Source organism: Felis catus, chromosome E2, assembly GCF_018350175.1.
Source record: "Felis catus isolate Fca126 chromosome E2, F.catus_Fca126_mat1.0, whole genome shotgun sequence".
Classification (NCBI taxonomy): Eukaryota; Metazoa; Chordata; class Mammalia; order Carnivora; family Felidae; genus Felis; species Felis catus.
This window is the reverse complement of record NC_058382.1, coordinates 11,796,670-11,818,085: the sequence shown is the minus strand read 5'-3', so window position 1 is coordinate 11,818,085 and position 21,416 is coordinate 11,796,670. Positions and strand designations below refer to the sequence as shown.

Here is a 21,416-nt window from a genome sequence, read left to right as displayed (position 1 = left end):
TGGGAGGCAGGAGGGCTCAGAGGAGATCATTCTCCAGAGGTCTGAGCCCGGAGCATAAGCAGAGGGCACAATTTATAGTCTGTTACCTCCACGTTCCTCATGAGTAGTAATCTGGTGCACGGCCAACAGGGTGGGAAGGAGAACCTGGAAGGGGAGTCTTAGGTCAGGGACAGGAATTTCCCTATCAGTCCTGTCAGCCATCTTATAACAGATTTGTCCCTACCAGAAAGACCAGGTCAGCTCTCGGGAGGTGAGGTCAAGCCTGGGCAAGAATGACTTGTGGCACATAGCCAGCCAAAATGCGGGGCCAGGAGGTGAGGTTTCTCCTGGCCAGCTCCAGGAAATTGAGATAAGGGACAACTTTCTTTCTTTTTCCTATAGATGGGTAATTCCCCCAACTAAGGCGATCACTCCTCTGGAATGCATTATGACTCACTTCCTTTTGCCCAAAGGCTTGGCCCCATTACAAATCGGAAGAGGGAAACTGACCGCCAGAAGGAAATATCAATGACCATAGTACCCTACCATTGGACTTGTTTTTGCAAATGTGAAGGAAAATGGGGGGAAATCCCCAATGTGCATTCTTTTGGGGCCTTAAGAAAAAAAAATCGAGATATATGTAAGCAACGTCAGATGGATCCTGATTTAATGGCAACCCTTTCTAGAGCCCAGCAATCGTACCCAAAACAGACGTAGAGAAGGAGGAAGGGAAGTCTCCCACCTCAACCTCCTCCTCCTCGGGTCCTCAATCTATATTTATTAATTTTTTTTTCAACGTTTTATTTATTTTTGGGACAGAGAGAGACAGAGCATGAACGGGGGAGGAGCAGAGAGAGAGGGAGACACAGAATCCGAAACAGGCTCCAGGCTCCGAGCCATCAGCCCAGAGCCCGACGCGGGGCTCGAACCCACGGACCGCGAGATCGTGACCTGGCTGAAGTCGGACGCTTAACCGACTGCGCCACCCAGGCGCCCCCTCAATCTATATTTAAAAAAATATATACAATTCTGCTCCCTGCTACCCACCTTATCTAGGCCCTTTCTGTAATGTAACAGGCATGTTTCCCTTACAAGAAGCTAGAATGCCAGAAAAAAAAAACCTTTACAGTACAAGGTTTAAGACAGATAAAAGGAGATCGAGGTAAATTTTCTGATCCGATAAGTATATAAAGGCTTTTCAGAACATTACGTATGTTTTTGAGTTGACCTAGAAAGATATAATGCTTTTGTTAAATCAGACCCTTAATGAGACAGATATTAAAAAAAAAAAAATTTAGGGGCGCCTGGGTGGCGCAGTTGGTTAAGCGTCCGACTTCAGCCAGGTCACGATCTCGCAGTCCATGGGTTCAAGCCCCGCGTCGGGCTCTGGGCTGATGGCTCAGAGCCTGGAGCCTGTTTCCGATTCTGTGTCTCCCTCTCTCTCTGCCCCTCCCCCGTTCATGCTCTGTCTCTGTCTCAAAAATAAATAAACGTTAAAAAAAAAAATTAAAAAAAAAAAAGTTAACATGCCCAGGCCAAAGATTTTATAACTCAACTGCCTGAAAAACCCAATGGTGGGGGACCCCAGATCACCTTGAGCCAGACCCCCACCCTTTGTCTAACTTCTCTCCTCTCCAAGAGGCCTGGGACAAATTCAACGCAGCTATCAAATGGCGGCCCCCAGGAGGACTATACCAGATACGTGGAAGGACAGCCTATATAAACTTCTAAACCAAGATGAGGCTTTTTGACCCTAAAGAGTGGGGCCCGAGTATCAAAGGGGGGAATTTGGTAGGGTCCCCTCCCTAAGGAAAAAAAAAACCCTCCAGGCCATCTGGCCATACGTGTATGTGACAACATCCCTCACGAGCCTTTTAATGTTTATTCGTTTTTGAAAGAGAGAGAGAGCGCGTGCGCACAAATGGGGGAGGGGCAGAGAGAGAATGGGAGACAAAGAATCCGAAGCAGAATTCAGGCTCTGAGCTACCAGCACAGGGCCCGAAGCGGGGCTCGAACTCATCAACCGCAAGATCATGACCTGAGCTGAAGCCAGACCCTTAACCGACTAAGCCACCCAGGCGCCCCTGCCTTCATCTTTTCATGGCGTTCTCCCTGTGTGCGTGCCCGTGTCCAAATGTCCCCCTTTTTATAAGGATACCAGTCATACTGGGTTAGGGACGTACCCCGCTCCAATATGACCTCATCTTAGCGAATTATATCTGCAATGACCCTCTTGCCTAACGATGTCGCCTTCTGAGGCACTAGAGAGTTAGGACTTCCACATACGAATTGGGGGCAGGGGACAGGACACAATTCAACCCTCAACAGATAGTAAGAGACTATGAAGCACTGAATAAAGTGGAAGCCACAAATCCATACTGATATATAAATACTGATCTACATAAATTAATAAAGTGTGATAACGAAGAGGATATTTACATAGTCTCAGAATAGCTCCCCACGAATTATTAATTAATTACAACGTGGGACACAAGAGCCTTTATTTTATTTTTTTTTTAACATTCATTTATTTTTGAGACAGAGAGAGAGAGAGAGAGAGCATGAACAGGGGAGGGTCAGAGAAAGAGGGAGACAGAATCTGAAACAGGCTCCAGGTTCTGAGCTGTCAGCACAGAGCCTGACGTGGGGCTCGAACCCACAGACCGCGAGATCATGACCTGAGCCGAAGTCGGACGCTTAACCGACTGAGCCACCCAGGCGCCCCCACAAGAGCCTTTAAAGAGGCCCCATCTCCAAACACAGTCACATTGAGGTTTAGGGCTTCAACATAGGAAATGGGCGGGGCATGATTTGGGCCATAACAGCCCCCTTGTCCCTGAGGACAGGAGCTCAGAGGCAATGCTTTCCCCGGCAGGACCTCCCAGCCCCCACCCACAGAAGTGCCCTGCTCATGAGCACCCCCCAGGTTTCCTCCCTCCCTCTCACTCCACCCCCCAACCAAGGGTGCTTCCTGGGCTTATGCGACCAACTCAGCCACGTGCATCCAAAGCTTGGTCACTGGAGCTGCTTCTGGGAGCCCCAAACACACCCAGCACCCCAACTCCAGCCCTGGCCTGGGTGCCCAATCTGGCAGGCAGAGGAGGGGCCCGATGTCAGAGTCTCTTGAGGCCAAGGGTGGGCACTGCCTGTGCAACCTCAGAACCCCTAGTGTGGACACCAGAGTCTCTTTCTGTGGGAATTTGGGATTGAAACCAACAGACTGTAGCTCAGCCTCTTGAAGAAAGGCTATGAAAACGGGCACTGGGGGCAGCCCCCTTTCCCCATGCTGGGCACTGAGACACAGGGGAAGCTGATTAGGAGGAGAATGGTGAACGGTTCCCCATGCTGGGCACTGAGACACAGGGGAAGCTGATTAGGAGGAGAATGGTGAACGGTTCCCCATGCTGGGCACTGAGACACAGGGAAAGCTGATTAGGGGGAGAAAGGTGAGTGGAGAGAGACAGAGGTAAGGTACTCGGGGCTTTCATGAGGCTCTGACTTGGCTTGCTTTCTCTTCTGAGCCCTCTCAAAGTACACACTGTGTCCTAGGATGTTCTTTTGTCTTTAAAGTGTCCTGGGTTGGTGTCCCAGTCACTACCGATGCGTAACGAATGACCCCAACACTGAGCCACTCGGCGCAAGTTTGTTATTGTCTCTCCCAATCTCTACAGGTGAGGAATTCAGGAAGGGCCCAGTGGGGTTGCTCTGGCTCAGGGTCCTGTGGGCGGGTGAGATGATGCTCTGTTGTTTAAGCCACTGCACTTGGGGACAACTTGTTACACAGCGATAGGTAACCTACACAACCTGGAAAGCGGCAGAGCTGGGACTTGGATTGAGCTGAGTCTACGATTGGTGTTTTCTTCCTTAGAGTACCTGGAAGCTCCAGCCCCGGGGAAGGGCTGGGAAGACTTTGAGGGGGTGGGTGTTACAGGAGGCGAGGGTTGGAGGGAGGCAGATTTCATGATTTCCCGAGAGAGAGAGGAGGATGACAGGTTTGGGAACAAGCCTGCGACACAGAAACACGACAGACGGACAACATGCAAGGGTGTAGAAGGTAGTCTGACTCCCGCCTACTTCTTTGGGAAAACTTTTTAGTTTAGTATTAATATACGCACGTGCGTGTGTGTGTGTGTGTGTGTGTGTGTGGTTTCTTTGTAATTCTACCCAACTTTAAATCACGAAAAATCTCACACCTACTGACGAGAATAGCAAAACTAACATCTACATCCCTTTACTTTGTAAATTCCCAAATGATAACATTGTGCCACATCTGCTTTACCACGCTCCCAAATTTTCCTAACGCGTTTAGAGAAAAAGGGGCGCCTGGGTGGCTCAGTTGGTTAAGTATCTGACTTTGGCTGAGCTCACGATCTCACGGTTCATGGGTTCGAGCCCCGTGTCGGGCTCTGTGCTGACAGCTCGGAGCCTGGAGCCTGCTTCGGACTCTGTGTCTCCCTCTCTCTCTGCCCCTCCCCTCCTCGCAAAAATAAACAGTAAAAAAAAAATTTTAGAGAAAAGTATGCAAGACCCAAATATGCAGCTCAAATTCTAGCAAACACCCACAGGAGTACGAGCTAGAACTCTGCCAGCGACAGAGGCTGCCTGTGTCCCTCCCAGTCACCACCCCATCCTCCTCCCCTAAGGCAGTTATCGGGGCAATCACACCATATAGGTGACGCAAGTTAGGGATGAGATTGCTCATCTTTGGGGAAGAGTCAAAGATCCCCTGGAGAGTCGGGACAGAAACCTTCAGGCCTCTCTCCAAGACGAAAATGCAGGCACACACCACGTTTGGCACTCAGTTTGAAGGCACTGCCAGCCCTGGAGTTCATCTGGGTAAGGGCAGACGCGGGTTGGAGGTGGGGGAAGGGGGTTGCCGGGAGACTCCGGGCTCAGGCAGCTCTGCATGTGGGCCCCAGGGACGAGGAAGGGCCAACTCCTCTCTGCAAGCCCCCACGGGAGCTTGCATGAATGCCCCCTTTGTCTCCAGGGCTTCGTCAGCGGCGAGCAAGCCATAGACCGCGCGCTGACAGATGAGACTGTGAGCCCTCGTGGGACGTTTTAACACACAGATTTAATTTTCATTCAGGCAGGGTGTGGCCAACAGATCGGGAGCTTGCCACTGAAGACATACAGTTCCCATGATGAGGGAGTATACCCCGCCACGAAGGGCCATCGGAGAGAACACTAAAGTGGATCTCCGGGGGAGGGAAGGGGAGAGAGAGAGTATACGCATTGTGCTTTTTGCAGGGGGAAACGGACAAAGTAGGGTATAAACTGCCATTTACAACTGGCTGCCTTGAGTAATTTCAGCAGGCTTTGGGGGGCAGGGTCTGTCCCTAGTTGCCAGGTATCTGGCCCTGGGACGGTTCACAGGGAGAATGACCCAAAACAGGAGACCCCCCCTCATAAAGAAACTGGTCAGGGACCTGAGCCCTGGGTTGATCAGTCTGCACAGGAGAGGGGAGCCTTTCGCCACCTCTAGCGATCGGTTAACCCCGGGAGACAGACCCCTCCAGGATCAGCAAGGCCCCGGATGCTTCATGATACTGAAAAACAAATCATGTGGCTCATACAGTTCGTGAGCCAAAGACTCTCCTATGCACCTTCTATGGACTAGCCCTTTCAGTCCCCATGACCAAATGTGGAGGAGAGACACAGGGTTCTAGGAGATGTGAGGACGGGCAGAGGGCAGGTGATGCTGAAAGGACATCGTGTTGCGATCGGCACAGGGAAAAAAGCAGGTCTGCGAGGAAGGGGGTTCGTAAGGCCCGGCCCGTGAAGCCCCATTTTCTTGGAAGCTATGAAATTAGGCTGAGCGCACAAGATTGAGTCCAGAAGTGCCTTAGAGGAAGCTCTGAACCTGGGCTGGAAATCGAGGCTGTCTCCCCATTGACGGGGTTCAGGATGTGCCACCCCAAAATGGGGCACCTTGGCATATGAAAGATCTCAAAGTGAGGGAATTTTAAGAAATGGCAGAAAGAGGTCACTCTCGCCCTTCTTCCTTGAAACAGCTCGTAAAACTCCGACATGTAAGATCCTCTCCCTGTACCAGGAAGACCTTCTCGTCACCAGAGCCAGGGAATTTGGGGCTGAGAAATCTATACAAAACAAAGTTGTTTTGTCAACAGGGTATAAAAGCTTCCCACTCGGGGCACCTGGGTGGTTCAGTCAGTTGAGCGTCCGACTTCGGCTCAGGTCACGATCTCGCGGTTCGTGAGTTCAAGGCCCGCATTGGGCTCTCTGTTGTCAGCACGGAGCCCGCTTTGGATTCTCTGTCCCCCTCTCTCTCTGCCCTTCCCCCAGCTCACACACTCTCTCTCAAAAATAAATAAAACATTAAAAAAAAAAAAAAAAAAGCTTTCGGACTCCTGGGTGGCTCAGTCGGTTAAGCGTCCAACTCTTGATTTCGGCTCAGGTCATGATCTCCCTGTTCGTGGGTTTGAGTCCCGCGTTGGGCTCTATGCAGCCTGCTTGGGATTCTGTCTCCCCCTCTCTCGGTTCCTCCCTGCTTGCTATCTCTCTCATAATAAATAAAAATAAAAACTTAAAAAAAAAAAGCTCCCTGTTCTGGGCACTTCTTTGGGTCATTTGGGCGGAGGCTTTAATCAGAGGTAACAACCAGCATCTGAGAAACAAACCACAGACCAAGGACGCTGAGGCGGTGGGATTGATGAGAGCCAGTCTCTGCCTAGGCCCTGACCGCTCCTACCCAGTTGGGTCCCCCAGTGGGGGGTGTGCGAGGCAGAAGGGGCCCCTCTGGCAGGGGTTCATACATTTTTCCAGGGGGCAGAGACACGAAACACGCACTGGGCTTACGTCTCAATTTGCAGGCACAATGTTCTGTTTCCCAGAGGCGACTGAGGGTGGGACAGATTGGCTGGTCCCAGGGGTCTAGAATTTGACAGTCATCCATCTGGGGCCCAGACTAAAGTCAAGCAGCCCACAGCTGCTGGGGAATGTGGCTAAAGCCACAGCCTACCAGATGGGGTAACCAAAAATCCACCCCCTATCCCTGCACAGCTTACCTCAAACTCACCCCACCGTGAAAGGGATTGTTCATTCTTTAATTTTTGTGTTTTTCTAAGTATTTTAAAGACTTAAAAAAAAAACAAACAAACCAGCCTGATAAGGTTTGTCCTGAATTAGGAGTATTGTCCCAACATCCACTTCCTGATTTTTTTTTTTTAACGTTTATTTATTTTTGGGACAGAGAGAGACAGAGCATGAACGGGGGAGGGGCAGAGAGAGAGGGAGACACAGAATCGGAAGCAGGCTCCAGGCTCTGAGCCATCAGCCCAGAGCCTGACGCGGGGCTCGAACTCACGGACCTCGAGATCGTGACCTGGCTGAAGTCGGACGCTTAACCGACTGAGCCACCCAGGCGCCCCTCCACTTCCTGATTTTGACAAAGTAATATAGTTATATAAAATATAATCACTGGGCAAAGCTGGATGTGATACAATAAAAACTAAATACGGGTCTTTGTACTGGGTTCCTGGTGCACAGTCCTAAAAACCTTTGGGGATCTCCAGAGTTTAGAGTGTCTTCTGTATGCCAATAATGTGACTGGGGGCCCCTAGATGGCTTCAGGATGCCGGGGCGGGGGGTGGGGGGGTGGGGACTGGTCGCCAAAGAGACCAAGATGTGGTTAGTGGGTTGGGACTTCCAGCCTCGGCCGCGCCCCTCCCTGGACACCTGAGGAGGAGACAGGGGCTGGAGGTTGAGTTACTCATCAGCGCCCAGTGGTTTAATCAATTGCACCTACATAGTGAAACCTACGTAAAAACTCTGAACACAGGGGCTCAGAGAACTTCCAGGCTGAAGAGCACACGGAGGGCTAGACGGGCGGCGCCCTCAGGGGTCACGCAAACTCTGTGCACCACCCGCCCCCGTCCCTTGTCCTTTGCATCTCTCTTGCATCTGGCTGGTCCTGAGTCGTGTCCCTCATAACCACCCAGAAAATGCAAGTTAGGTGCTTCCCTGAGTTTTGTGGGCCGCTCTAGCAAACTATTGAAGCCGTAAGGGAGGAGGGTGGTGAAAACCCCCCAACTTCGTAGCCAAGTCACATGCAAGCGTGGGTAACCTGGGGACCCGACGCTTGGGACTGGCATCCGATGTGAGGGCAGTCTGCTGGGGCTGAGCCCTTCACCTGTGGGGTCTGATGCTAACTCTGGGTGGTTCATGCCAGAACTGAATCGCAGGACGTCCGTTAGAGTGTCCGTCAGAGAATTGGTTGTTGATGTGAGGAAAGACACCCACACGTCTGGTGTCAGAAGTGCTGGGAGTAAAAACATCACGCTGAGTATACACGGGACCTCCCAGTCCTAGTTATGGAACTTTTGGGTGTTAAACTCAAAATGGAAAAATTGTAATTTTGTTTTTAAAAAAAAAGGGACACCTGGGTGTCTTGGTTAAGCATCCAACTCTGGATTTCAGCTCAGGTCCTGATCTCACAGTTCGTGGGATCAAGTCCCCTGTCAGGCTCTGTGCTGACAGCACGGAGCCTGCTTAGGATCCTCTCTCCCTCCCTCCCTCCCTCCCTCTCTCTCTCTTTGCCCCTGCCCCACTCAAGTGCTCACTCTCTCTCTTTCTCTCACACACACACACACACACACACACACACACACACACACACAAATAAGCTTAAAAAAATAAGATAAATTTAAAAAACAACGTGAAGGGCACTTGGATTTAATTCTGCATTTATAATAAACATTTGTTTCTTCAAAATTTGCAGAGTCTTTCCAAGGAAAGGACTATTGTGTATTCCTTGTTCTAATTTATCAACGGTGGCAAGACTCTGTGGACTTTGGAGGCAATTTAGGTGCTTAGGCACCTTTTCTTTCTAAAACAAAAATTCGCTTTCACGGTCAACTCGAGGTGATTGGAATTTTACGACACTTGGACAGATGCAAAACACACCCCCGCAGGGGACGCACGGAGCCCAAGTTGGTCGTTCGGAGAAGTCACGTCAGACTTGGAAGCAGAAATTCAGGAGCCAGAATCCTACCACCTTTGGGAGTCTGGAGGCACTGCCTGCAGACCAGCTCAACCTAAACCTGGGCTAATGAAAGTGAGCATTTATGGAGCGCTTACTGTGTGCCAGGCACAGTTATGAGAGCTTTATCGGATGAGCTCACTTAGTCTTCCCATCAACCTTGGGAAGAAGGTATTGTTAGTTAGTATTATCCCCATCAGACGTGAAGAAACTGAAGCCCAGAGAGGGTCAGTAATCTCACAAGATCACACAGCCCGCGTGTGGCAGGATGGGAATCTGAGCCCCGGCCATCCGGCGTGAGGTCTTCACCTCCTGCTACAGAAGCAGAGCGTGACACAGGCCTGTCCTCGGGTGATGGGCACAACGGGCGGGCCTTCTGAAAATTAACATCGGAAAATCACTAAAATGTCGCCGGGAGGGTTGGGCAGAGGGGAGCTCTCGCGAGCTCCCACCTGGAGTCCACTGCAGACCCAACAGGAAGAGACGGACTTGACCTTACACAGACGTGACCTTGTACATGGATACTACAGCAGCCTGAGGGAGGAAGTCTTTCCTCCTCTCCCCCACCCCGCCAGCGACAGCTCAGCCAGTGAGAAGCCACCACACTTCCAACTCCCAGTATATGGCGATGAACTTTAGCTCAGAACAGCCTTCCCCACGGACTCCTGCCCTCTTTTAAAATTTTTTTTTTTCAACGTTTATTTATTTTTGGGACAGAGAGAGACAGAGCATGAACGGGGGAGGGGCAGAGAGAGAGGGAGACACAGAATCGGAAACAGGCTCCAGGCTCTGAGCCATCAGCCCAGAGCCCGACGCGGGGCTCGAACTCACGGACCGCGAGATCGTGACCCGGCTGAAGTCGGACGCTTAACCGACCGTGCCACCCAGGCGCCCCTCCTGCCCTCTTTTAAAAAGCGCGCCTTCCCTTCACTCCTGGGGCTTCCGAACGGTTTTGCCACAGCGAGTTTGTCCAAGATCGCGATTCTCTTTTAGTCCCGGCTAAGTCTATCTTTTGCTGGTAACATAACTGGCAGGATTTTTACCTTTGAGATCGACAGCCCTTCGGAGGACGTCACCAGCCTTCGCTGAGAGCCAAGCCGATCCTGGCAGTTTCCGTGCCTGCCCCAAACAAGGAGGGAAACAGGGAGCCGTGGCAGGAGTTGGCCTGGGAGGGCTCCTGGGTGCGGGCCTGTGAGCTGGTGAGGAAGGCAGGCCCGGTGGGGAGGAAGCCGATCTGCCGAGGGACAGGAAGTGAGGCCCCCGGCCCTCTGAGCCCATCCCCTGGGGAGTCCTGCCGTTGGGCTGGCCCCAACTGAGGCAGAGGGGTTACTAGGAGTTCAAATGTGGCCCCCAAAAAAGATGAAGTTCTAACTCCCAGGACCTGCAAACCTGACATTATTTTTTGGGAATACGGTCTTTGCGGATGATCAAGTGCAGATGAGGTCAGTTAAGGGCAAGGCCTGATCCGATATGACCGCGCCCTTCCAAAAAGGGGAAATTTAGGCACAGGCCCCAGACACGCCAAGAGGGAAGATGAAGCGAAGACACAGGGGGAGCGGCACTTACCAGGAACTCCTGAGGTCACCAGAAGCCCAGACACGGGCCTGGAACAGACTGTCCCCCACCCCCTCAGCCCGGAGCCTGCTTCAGACTCTGTGTCTCCCTCCTCTCTCTCTGCCCCTCCCTCCCTCCCTCTCTGTCTCTCTCTCACTCTCACAAAAATAAACATTAAGGGGCGCCTGGGTGGCGCAGTCGGTTAAGCGTCCGACTTCAGCCAGGTCACGATCTCACGGTCCATGAGTTCGAGCCCCGCGTCGGGCTCTGGGCTGATGGCTCAGAGCCTGGAGCCTGTTTCCGATTCTGTGTCTCCCTCTCTCTCTGCCCCTCCCCCGTTCATGCTCTGTCTCTCTCTGTCCCAAAAATAAATAAACGTTGAAAAAAAAAATTTTTTTTAAATAAAAAATAAAATAAACATTAAAAAAAAAAAAAGCAGCACTCAAAGGTCAGAGAAGCAGAGGTCGTAAATCCTCCGTCCAAACCAAGGACGTTCGTCAAGGGGTTCGACGACGCGATTCAGGCAACCGTGGGCGTGAGCGTTGCCAACACGCTGTTGGGCTGAAGGGGTGAGACGCGGGGTGGCCGACGGGTGACTCCGCTTCTATATGAAGTGTGATCGCAGGCAGGCAAACCTGTGTCCCCAGAAACCTGGACGGACGGTGGTTGCCTTTGGGGTGTAATGACGGGGAGGGGACCCAGGGGGCTGGGAGTGGGGCCAATGTTCTGACTTTGAGGCGGGGCCCGGTTAAACCTGCACGTGCAGTTCGCGAAAATTCGCTTTCGCAAATATAAGCTTTACACTTACGATGGGTGCACTTTTTTTTTTTTTTAGTTTTTTAATGTTTATTCGTTTTTTTGAGAGAGACAGAGCGTGAGCAGGGGAGGGGCAGGGTGGGAGGAAGACGCAGAATCCGAGGCAGGCTCCAGGCTCTGGAGTGCGGGCGATTTGGCGCGCCAAGCACAGGGGAACGAGAGAGGGTGGTGGGAGGTCGCGGAGCCCGCGCAGCGACAGACAGACCTGCTTCTGATTCCGTAGCACAGATGGGCCACTGACGGATTTTAATGAGAAAAACGGGACAAGGGGTTCTGCTCTGTGGCAGTGAGGGAGCCAGGCCTCCTTGTGGAGAAATGGCTCTGACACTGACCCTGGGCCACCCTGCTCCTCCCCTAGGAGGCCTCTCCCTCCCAACTCCACTCCCCGCCCACACCTGCCAGGTGGAATTTAGCTGATGCTTCATGGTTGAATGGGGAATGTATGAATGAATGAATGAATGAACGAATGAACAAATGAACGAACGGACGGAGACCCACCTTTTCGCACCAAGCAGGAGGCACCCACGTCCGGAGTCCCAGAACACTGTCTCCCCTCCCTTATGGCCCTGACAGCACTGACCTTATCTCCCTGATTGGACCATAAACTCCCCCAAACACAACCACCAGGCCTGACACATCCCCCAGCGCAGAGGGAATGGACTTTTATCAAATGTCTTCCCCGTGCCAGGGCCTTTATGTGCCTTGAGTCATCTTACAACGTGGCGAGGAAGGGGGCATCACCACGGCTCCCTGGAGGAAGAAGCCAGCGCATTCACACGAAGCGACCTGCCCACAGCTGGGACGGCGAGAGCGCGCAGGTGGAGGGGTGAAGCCAGGGCATGGAAGTCTGTGTACCTTCTAGACCCTGGGTTACCTGGGAAGGCGGCTTCGCCACCCGCCTCTTGACAGTGTGGAAAATACGGGGGCCCCCGGGTGGCTCAGTCGGTTGAGCGTCCGACTTCGGCTCAGGTCATGATCTCGCGGTTCGTGGGTTCGAGCCCCGCGTTAGGCTCTGTGCTGACAGCTCAGAGCCTGAAGCCTGCTTTGGATTCTCTCTCTCTCTCTCTCTCTCTCTCTCTCTCTCTCTCTCTGCCCCTCCCCCACTCACACTCTGTCTCTCTCTTTCTCTCAAAAAAATAAACATTAAAAAAAAAAAAAGTCTGATACTCAACCAACTGAGCCACCCAGGCAACCCCCTCTCCCAAAGTTAAGCTTTATTTATCCTGCCAATTCCTTACAGATTGATTGCCTCTTTGTCTAAAAAATATAACAACTGTCTGCCTTGGGTCATTTCTTCAGGTCTCAACTTCATCACGGGGCCTCTGTGGGCTCGTAATACAACACCAGGCTTTTTGTTTTTCTCTCCTGTTAATCTGTCTCACGTCAATTTAATTCTTAGCCCAGCTGGAAGATCTTGAGGATAGAGAATGTTTCCTTCCCTTCAACCCCACCGTGTGGGGCGGGCTGAGAGGGGGCCGGGGCACACGGCAGAGACAGGGGTCACCGCAGAGGTGCACGTTGTGGAGGTGACACGGGGTCTCCACGGGCCTGCTGGGTCTGCAGGTGACAACCTGCAGGAGGCAGCCGAGTGGATCGTTCCGGGTCTCAGAGGGGAGGTGGGCACGGGAGAAGAACACCCGGGAAAGACGGAGGACAGGGGTGTGCCGGGGAACTACGGACTGTAAAAAAAAAAAAAAAAATTCACTTACAAGATGCACCCGCACAGTTCGAGCCCCCGTCGATGAAGGCTCAACAGTAGTTCCCTGAAGAAAAGTAAAAGCCCTCATTCATCATTTCTGTCGATCACTGCATGCTTCCACCATGGCCAAGGTCAACCTACAAATGGCCGGCTCATTGTATGAATAAGTAACAGCTCACCAAGCCGGTGGGAGCAGCCTCCCGGTCGTTGCCACTGGAAGGGGCGGGTCCACGACCACCCCCCCACCCCCCGTAATTCACAGGCACCTACTGGGTCCCCCAGGGCACCACGTGCCTGGTCGCATTCACACCTCAAAACAGGCTCTCCTCCTCTCAAAGGAGAAAGGGAAGACTCAAAGGGGTGCTTTGCTCAAGGCCACAGCCACCAACCAGCAGGCGGAGAGTCCGGGATTCAAACCCAGGCAGACAGACGCCCTGCTGAGCTCAGTGGTTTCACGAATAACCAGTTTTATCGGGCTTTTATTCCAGTCCCTATTGGGTCCCCAACATTTCCTCACACTATTCAACTCGCCCAGGAGCCCCAGATCTTAGTGGCGGGATGACTATTCCAGTGGGGACGATCAGGACAAGGGACACCGGCAAGACAAGGGACACCAGCAAAAAGGAATGGGGGTCTGGGTGTGGCTCCAGAGCCCTCAAGGCAGGGCAGCTAGCTCAGACCTTCCCGGGTCAGGACCCCTCCAGCACACCCCTGGCCCTGCTGAAACCAGGGTCGGCACCTGTCCTGAGCTCGCTCGGGATTCCCAGTCGGGTGAGCCTCAGGGAGTTCATCTCTGTCCCAGCGGCCAAAACTTTAAGCAGACAACCTGAGGGCTTTGAGCAGCCATGCTCTGGCCTCTGTGGAGGCAGCCAGTCTGTGAGAGACGAGAATGAATCGAGGCAGAGAGGAAAAAAAAAATTCCTGCGAGGCTGGAGCCTCTGGTGCTGGGTGCCCCCGAGCCACAGCCCCACTGCTATCTTGGAATCCGAGCAAATTTCTGTTTCCTTAAACTACTTCAAGTTGGCTTCCCGCCCTGTGGACCCAAGAGAATCTCCAGAGACCTGCCTTGACAGGATGCAGCCTGGACTGCCCCTCCTGACAGAGGGCTTTGTCGTGACTAGACTCAGCTGTAAATACCAGAAAACCCCCAAGTCGGATAGCCTAGACCAGACAGAAATTTAATTCGCTTTCACATAAATGGGGTCTGGAGATAGGGTGCCCAGGGCTAATGTGACACTTCATAATCGCGGGGACCCAGCCTCCTTTCATACTATTGCTATCATCTTCAGTATATAACTTGTGGCCCAAGATGGCTGCTGGAGCGCCAGCCATCATATCTACAGTCCAGTCAGTAGTGAACAGGAAGAAGGGGTTGGGAAAACTGTCTTTTAAGGGCAACGCCTGGAAGTCCCATACACCACTTTTACTTCTATTGGTCAAAATGTAATCACAGGGCCACAGCTCAGCGGAACACAGACAACGTCCTTCTTGCTGGGCTCCAAACGTGTCCAGTTACAATTTGTGTTACTGAGGAAGGACGGGGCACGAATATCAGAGGACTCTTCCAAAACCGTATTCCTTCTACAGAGGTGGAGGGCATCCGGAACCTTCAGCCCCTGAGGCCCTCTAAATTGAGAAATTTCCCGACAGATGTTTGGAGAACGGATTCCACCAAAAAGAAACCACCAGCAGTGGGCCAGTGGATGTAGCTCACCTGGGACAGGTGGCAGCTGGGGAGCTCGCACTAGGCCAAGGATCCCCTGCTAGGTCCTTCTCTCCTGTCTTGTTAATCTTCTGCTAGAGGCCAGCCTTGTCAGTTCCGAGAGAGAGAGAGAGAGAGAGAGAGAGAGAGAGAGAGAGAGAAACCACCCCAGTCCCACCCAGGGGCAAAGTTCCCTTCCTGACTGGCTGGGAGCCGGCAACTAATCTATAATCCGGTCTCGCCATGTGGCAGCCACAGTGAGGGTTCACCCGTGATCGCCAGGAGCTGTACGTGAGGTGGGGCCCTGATGTCCAGCAGCCCCCCAGAGATGGAAGGCCCAGCCCCCAACCTGCGTGGATGAGCGCCCATGCCCTCACCCACAACGTCCAGCGCTCACGCAGAGCACATCCAATGGAGTTCTGCAAGGCAGGGCCATCCCGGTCCACCCCTTCACGGGGTGAGAAGAGAGGGGGTGTAAGAACTGGATTGAGAACGTGTGTCCCCGCATCAGCTTCCGGACAAGAGCGCGGTGAGGTGGCACAGGACGGGGCGGCATCATAACAAAAGCTGGACACGTCGCAGCCACAGTAACAGGGTCACGGCCAAGCGACAGGAAGGGGGGGGGGGGGGGAGTAGAGAGTGGAAATCATCAGGTAGCTTTCGGACACCCAGATCCCTAAACCATCAGGCAGGCGCACGGCTAGGAGAACTGCCTTTTGGAAGGCATCTTTGTAAAAGATTATGAAAGAGAGATCTCTCTCTCTCTCTCCCTCTCTTCTCTCTGCCCCTCTCCTACTTGGACTCTCTTCCTCAATCAATCAATCAACAAACTTAAAAAGAAAGGAAAGCATCTCAGTAATTTTTTACGTTGACTACATATTGAAATGACAATGTTTGGGATACAGCGCGTTAAATAAAACAGATTATTAAAATTAAGTCTAGGGGCGCCTGGGTGGCGCAGTCGGTTAAGCGTCCGACTTCAGCCAGGTCACGATCTCGCGGTCCGTGAGTTCGAGCCCCGCGTCGGGCTCTGGGCTGATGGCTCAGAGCCTGGAGCCTGTTTCCGATTCTGTGTCTCCCTCTCTCTCTGCCCCTCCCCCGTTCATGCTCTGTCTCTCTCTGTCCCAAAAATAAATAAAAAAACGTTGAAAAAAAAATTTTAAATTAAGTCTGCCTGTTTCTTTTGTGGTTTTGATCCCAAATTTATTTAACTACGGAACCGTTTCTTTTTTTCAAGGGGGAACTCGTACTCTACGGAATTCCACTTCGGCACAGAGGATCGAGATGTATTTTTAGTTGTAAAAACTCCATGATTCGATTCGTAAATTTCTGAGGCAAGACCTTCACGGAAATAGTCTCTTACCAACGAGGCCTTCCTCGTTCTTTTTCAGAAGCAAGCGTCCCTCTTTCCGAGCATGCGCTTTGCCATGACAACGTGATTTGGCGATGTGCCCGTCTCTAAGACTGTCGGGCTCTGCTGACTGCCCAAGTGTGCGCAGATTTTCAAAGTCCCCGTGATCAGGGCCTGTTCTTTGCAGAAAACTGGTCTCCATACTGTCATCTTTACGTTTATGTCTGTACTTCAGCTCTGTTTTTTTTTTGTTTTGTTTTGTTTTTAATTTTATCTATCTTTCCCCGAACTTCAAAGTTTGGTACGTGACCCTTCTACCAACTTTCCCTGGTAGTTCCGGTCTACTCCGATCTTTTTACAAACTCCATTGTTCCCACTTCATGATTTTTTTTTTAATTTATTTACTTTTGAGAGAGAGAGTGTGAGCAGAGGAGGGGCAGAGAGAGAAGGAGACACAGAATCCAAAGCAGGCTCCAGGCTCTGAGCTGTCAGCACAGAGCCCGAGGTGGGGCTCGGACCCATGAACCGTGAGATCATGATCTGAGCCGAAGTTGGATGCTTAACCAACTGAGCCACCCAGGTGCCCCAATTATTACCACTTTAGAATCATCAGTGGAGGGGCGCCTAGGTGGCTCAGCCAGTTGGACATCTGACTTCGGCTCCGGTCATGATCTCGCGGTCCGTGAGTTCGAGCCCCGCGTCGGGCTCTGTGCTGACAGCTCAGCGCCTGGAGCCTGTTTTGCATTCTGTGTCTCCCTCTCTCTCTGCCCCTCCCCCGCTCATTCTCTGTCTCTTTCAAAAATAAACATTAAAAAAAAAAGATCATCCTTGGGGCTTCTGCCCCCCAAATGCACAAACCTTAGACCCACCCTTGAAAGATGATTTAGTGGGTCTAGTATGGAGCCCAGCTACCTGTATGTTCACAAAGCTCTGATGATTCTGATACCCAGGAGTGAAAATTAGCTCTGTGGCGTATAATACACTGCTTATACCAATCAATTAGATATGTGTTCAGGGCTTCCTGTGGGTCCCTGCCTGGGGCTTTGGGATGCACGGCTGAACACAGCAGTACCCTTACTCTTGGTCGTCCAGAGTAGCTGCAGAGGCATTCCCTCAACTAAACGTGATGGGCACCACGAAAGCAGAAATACAGCGCCCGAGGTGGGGGGGGGGGGGGGGGGGGGTCAGTGGAGCCTTATCAAAGGGGCTGTAGAGGAAGTTGAGGTAGATTTTGCCTGCTAAATAATTGGGGGGGGGGGGGGGGTGGGCGTGGCCACATATGGAGCACACGCCTCCACGTACCCTGGCAGAAAGTCACCATGGAAAGGTCAACAAAAGTCAGAATACAAAGGACTTCAAATACCAGGCAAAAGATGTCACCCGTTTCCTCTGGACAATAGAAAATAATTCAAGTGGGGCGCCTGGGTGGCGCAGTTGGTTAAGCGTCCGACTTCAGCCAGGTCACGATCTCGCGGTCCGTGAGTTCGAGCCCCGCGTCAGGCTCTGGACTGATGGCTCAGAGCCTGGAGCCTGTTTCCGATTCTGTGTCTCCCTCTCTCTCTGCCCCTCCCCGTTCATGCTCTGTCTCTCTCTGTCCCAAAAATAAATAAACGTTGAAAAAAAAATTTTTAAAAAAAGAAAATAATTCAAGGAAGAAGCGGTCAATGGAGTTGTTTTCCAGCATTGACTCATAGGCTAGAAGTCTCTAGGAGTATGAATCTCTGTGAGCACCCGTACATTTTTCTGAAGTGTGTCACATACCCTAACGGTAACCCCAATCTACCCCCTAAGCCCTAAACCCTAACCCTCTGGAGAGGTCTTTGAACTGCACTATATCAAGCACATAACAGTCACCCTAACCCTCACCCTAGATCTGAGAAAGTGGGTTCCTAAACACACGATAAAAAATACACACACACACACACACACACACACACACACACATATGAGAAGCCTAGTTATTCTGAAAACCCCAAATATTTGACAATTGGTAATATTTCTGGGGCACCTGGGTGGCTCAGTCGGTTAAGTGGCCGACACTTGGTTTCAGCTCAGGTCAGGATCTTGCGGTTGATGAGATCAAGCCCTGGATCCGGCTCCACGCTGACAACTCAGAGCCTGCTTCGCATTCGCTGTCTCTGCCCCTCCCGCACTCCCCTCTCTCAAAATAAACTTGAAAACAAAAAAAATGAATTGGTAATAGTTCTGAAAATGGTGTGAGAGTAGAGATAAAAACACAAGAACCAACGGAATATCTATTTTAAAAGCATTTAGAGCCCCCAATCCCCTCCTTACTTCATCTTGGTGGATGCCTGCCAGGCGCGGGCTCACCCCAGCAGAAGTCTGAGGTTTTGTACATCGGAGCACGGGAGAGGGCTCAAACTGCAGATGCCAGGCAAATACCCTTCTCTTAACCCTAACTCTAACCCTAGAAAAGACGGGGGAAGATGATGTGGTGTGTGTGTGTTCGTATATATATACACATATATATAAATATAAAAAAAAGAGAGGGAGGGAGGCAAACCATAAGAGACTCTTAAAAACGGAGAATAAACTGAGGGTTGATGGGGGGTGGAAGGGAGGGGAGGGTGGGTGACGGGCGTTGGGGAGGGCACCTGTTGGAATGAGCACTGGGTGTTGTATGGAAACCAATTTCACAATAAATTCCAAGTTAAAAAAATAAAAACAAATATATATACACTCATATTTATATATTTATATATATGTATATATACACACATATATATGGAAACCAATTTCACAATAAATTTCACAATATACACATATATATATGGAAACCCATTTCACAATAAATTCCAAGTTAAAAAAATAAAAATATATATATACTCATATTTATATATTTATATATATATGTATATATATATATGGAAACCAATTTCACAATAAATTCCAAGTTAAAAAAATAAAAAAATATATATATTCATATTTATATATTTATATATATGTATATATACACATATATATGGAAACCAATTTCACAATAAATTTCACAATATACACATATATATATGGAAACCAATTTCACAATAAATTCCAAGTTAAAAAAATAAAAATATATATATACTCATATTTATATATTTATATATATATATGTATACATATATATATGGAAACCAATTTCACAATAAATTCCAAGTTAAAAAAATAAAAAAATATATATATTCATATTTATATATTTATATATATGTATATATACACATATATATGGAAACCAATTTCACAATAAATTTCACAATATACACATATATATATGGAAACCAATTTCACAATAAATTCCAAGTTAAAAAAATAAAAATATACATATACTCATATTTATATATTTATATATATGTATATATACACATATATATATGGAAACCAATTTCACAATAAATTTCACAATATACACATATATATGGAAACCAATTTCACAATAAATTCCAAGTTAAAAAAAATAAAAATAAATATATATATACTCATATTTATATATTTATATATATGTGTATATATACACATATATATGTGTATATATGTATGTATATATATACACATATATATGTGTATATATGTAAATATAAGTATGTATATATATGCAGGGTAAGTCAGCCATAAAAAAGAATGAAATCTTGCCATTTGCGACCACGTGGACGGAGCCAGAGAGTATTATGCTAAGTCAGAAAAAGACAAATACCATACTATTTCACTCCGATGTGGAACTTAAGAAAGAGAACAACTAGCAAAGGGAAATAAAAAGAAAGAGACAAAACAAGAAACAGACTCAACTATAGAAAACCGACGGTTACCAGAAGGGAGGTGGGGGGGGGGGGATGGGTGAGATTGGTGATGGAGATTAAGGAGGGCACTTGTCACGATCAGTGCCAGGTGATGTGTGGAATTGTTGAATCACTATATTGCACACCTGAAACTAACATGACACTGTATGGTAACTAACGTGAACTTAAGTAAAAACTTTAAAAAAAACTGTGTCAAGGCAATCCACTTTTGGTAAGGAACACTAAAATCAGTGACTCTCCAGATATATAAGGATATTATAGTCTCGCCTAGTTTCTCTTTAGTGAATAGCTCATAATGCCCAAGTTTCAAGGAACAATTTTCAAGGATTCTCACAACTCAATATATATTGGTTACATCTGGTTTCAATACAGCTACTAATCCAAAGCCACCAAACGACCACCTGAAATCAGTATTAAGTCAGCAGTGCCAAACAGGTGAAAATAACCTGTTATCCTGTCTTTCTGCTTTTTTTATTATTATTATTTTTAACGTTTATTTTTATTTTTGAGACAGAGAGAGACAGAGCATGAACGGGGGAGGGTCAGAGAGAGAGAGACACAGAATCTGAAACAGGCTCCAGGCTCTGAGCTGTCAGCAACACAGCCCGACGCGGGGCTCGAACCCACGGACCGTGAGATTGTGACCTGAGCCGAAGTCGGCTGCTTAACCGACCGAGCCACCCAGGCGCCCCTCTTTCTGCTTTTTAACGTCACTGCTAGCAAATTTTAAAACACGTAGAGCTCACATTACGTTTCCATTTGGGTGTTGTTTCCCACCCCCCAAGGACCGGCGCGTGGCTCTCAGTTCAGCCTAAGCGCACATGTAGGGGACTGACTTTAAATCTCTGCGGGGGAGGGGGGACGGAGTATGATAAACCATAGTAAAAATTTAAATAGTAACGGATAGCATTAAAATTAAGTGTGCCCCCAACTCCAATACGTCTATACCACCTCGTTGAATCTGCCCGGTGTCCTCGTATCGGGGTACATCGACCGCTGGGTAACAAACCGCTCGGAAAATCCGTGGCTTGCAAAGTTACGAGGACGCCTGCGTGTCAGCAGTTAGGGGGCCGCTTACCTGGACAGCGCTGACTCGGGGCCTCTCGTGAGTTTTCGTGAGGATGAGGGGCGAAGCTGCAGTGAACTCAACCGAAGGCGTGTTTGGGGGTAAAAGACCCACTTTCAGGGGCACCTGGGTGGTTTGGTCGGTTAAGCGTCCGACTTCAGCTCAGGTCATGATCTCACGGTCCGTGAGTTCGAGCCCCGCGTCGGGCTCTGTGCTGACAGCTCAGAGCCTGGAGCCTGTTTCAGATTCTGTGTCTCCCTCTCTCTGCCCCTCCCCTGTTCATGCTCTCTGTCTCCAAAATAAATAAACGTTAAAAAAAAAAATTAAAAAAAAAAAAAGACCCACTTTCAGGAGGGCTCATCCCCGTGGCTGTGGGCGGGACGCGCCAGTGTTTCCCTCCTACCCTTCTGTGGGCTGTGACGGAAACAGGAACGTGAGAAAATTGCTTTCACGT

At 49.8% G+C, this 21,416-nt stretch overlaps 1 long non-coding RNA gene across 4 annotated transcripts in view; it reads right to left on the bottom strand.

Moving 5' to 3' along the window:
- LOC123382230 overlaps positions 1–21,416 on the bottom strand; it is a 35,460-nt gene that overhangs the window by 9,533 nt on the left and 4,511 nt on the right. Inside the window, exons 1-2 of one of the 4 annotated variants that reach the window (XR_006590276.1) lie at positions 20,975–21,200; positions 10,024–10,214 (exon numbers count right to left, since the gene is read on the bottom strand). The exons of 2 other annotated variants lie outside the window; for them this stretch is intronic. This is a non-coding gene — a long non-coding RNA (uncharacterized LOC123382230). Of the gene's footprint in view, positions 1–10,023; positions 10,215–20,974; positions 21,201–21,416 lie in introns of those variants that run through there. One more of the 4 variants, XR_006590274.1, reaches the window with a different exon arrangement.